Here is a 2,051-nt window from a genome sequence, read left to right as displayed (position 1 = left end):
GGGTGGGCTTTCGAAAGAGTTGGAGTCACCCTCTGATGCTCACTGGGTTTTGTGGTCCTGCAAGAAGGAAAAGTCAAATGTGAATGTGTGAAGGAGACAAATGTCAGATATTGCTAATGCGTTAAAGCAAACTGCAGTGGCAGACTAATGTGAAATGGAAAGGCGGTCGGGCCACTGACCTCCTCCATGTGCCGCTTGAAGAACGAGCAAGGAATGAAGCCACAGCTAGACTGGAAATACAACGGACCATGAGAATGGAAAAGAAATGACATGGGAGTGTAGCAGACTCCGTAAGGGCTTCATTCACAAGACAGCACAGAAGGAAAGGAAAAGGACAGGGAAGAGGAAGAGTGGAGGGGAGGAGGAGAAGGGAAGCGCTCTGGAAAATCAGCCCAAATTGCTAGGATCAGGCAGTTTCTTCAGGGACAAGAAACCGGCCTTGATCCTCTGCACCGAGGCTGGGCACAGTTTTTGAAACTGTTTAGAAAAATGCAGCATGCTCCCCACCATTAATCTTCTCTAAAGAAAGGCTTTGTTCTGCACCTGTATAAACAACCCAGATTTTTAAAACCTATATGCTTGCCCCTAATGTGTGAGAGTATGTATTTATAGTGATAGCTCCAAGTCATCTATAGGTAACACCTCTGCTTTACATCTTTCTGTGGGCTCCCCCCCCACCCCCCACCCCCCACCCCCACCTCCTTTTGCCTGGACAGGCTTGCCTACAGTCAAGTTCAAGTTCAAACACTCAAAAAAAAAAAAATCCACCTTCTGCTAAATACAGCTGCATTTCCCCAGCCCCCAAATACTGAAGGCAGAGGACCCTTTTACTCAATTGTCTCACCATGAGTAACTCTCCTACTCCCCTCCCTCCCCCAACCAAATACAAAATGTACAAGAAAACTTTTGAAGTGGGAGCAAGGAGGAGGGAGTGTGTGAACTATCCCTAAGGAGGAGGCACGGCCTGGGAGACAAGGTGGAGTGTCCTCTGAGGGCTGAAATCAGCCCAGCTAGCCACCTGTTACAGTACTTCAGGCTGGGGCTCGGGTTTTATGATGCCGTGAAGACAAGAATTCGGGCAGCTTCTGCCTCCCGCTTATCTGCTTGTCCCACCCTCATCCGGAACCAGTGAACCTCAAGAAGGACTGGGATAACTAAGCCGCCAGGGAAGGAAACTCAGTTTTCCCCCGTTGTCAGCCAGGGCAGTCATAGCGCAACCCCTTAAGGGCACAGTTTCCTAAACTGGCACACAGCAGGGGCTCTGGCTTGCATCTACCTCTGACTCACCTACGCCCTCCCCACCTGAGCACACATTTTAACTACCTCCCACCTCAGAAATGAGCCCGAAATCTTGTTTTGTGTCCTCTGGGATTGGGGAAGGCGGGGTGTTTTGTTTTGAGTTGAAACGCAACACATTCTAGGTACTGCTTCGTCGTTGTTTTTGGTCTTTCTTTTCTCCCCCCCCCCTTCTTTCCTCTTTAATTTTGGCAAGGCAATTGTGCCGACTTACTATTCTGCATCCAAGAACTTGCTCTTCAATGTAGCACCTAAAGTGGTGATGGATTCCCTTGCCTACAACTCAGGTAGTTCACAATTGCACCGTGGTGCTGAAAACGAAATCACAGAGTTTGGAACTCTTACAGCAATGGAAAGTAACATCTCGGTAACGTGGGTGAGGCGGCTTGTGGCGACTGAAAGGCTGTGCTAAACAGAGTCCTATTTATTTGCTAGGCCAGTGACATCGCGAGATGCACTAAATAATGTGTAAGCTGAAGATGTTTAAAGACAAAACGAGCCAAAGTAGAAAAAGCGCGGTGTGAATCATAAAGCCATCTTGAAGGTGAGGAGAAAAAAATACACCGAGCGATTCACAGGTTGTTGGATCTGCTCCTTGTTTTCTGGCCCCTTCTCTGCCCTCTGAGAAGCCTTGGATAAGCAAACATGCATCTTGAGTGATGAACTTGAACGACCATTCCCGCGGAACGAACTTGGAGAGAAGCAGCGGTGGGTACGCTCGGATTCTTAAGAGCCCACTAAGACCAGCTGCAGGT

Source organism: Peromyscus maniculatus, chromosome 2 (assembly GCF_049852395.1).
Source record: "Peromyscus maniculatus bairdii isolate BWxNUB_F1_BW_parent chromosome 2, HU_Pman_BW_mat_3.1, whole genome shotgun sequence".
Classification (NCBI taxonomy): Eukaryota; Metazoa; Chordata; class Mammalia; order Rodentia; family Cricetidae; genus Peromyscus; species Peromyscus maniculatus.
Note: the sequence above shows the minus strand (reverse complement) of the source record.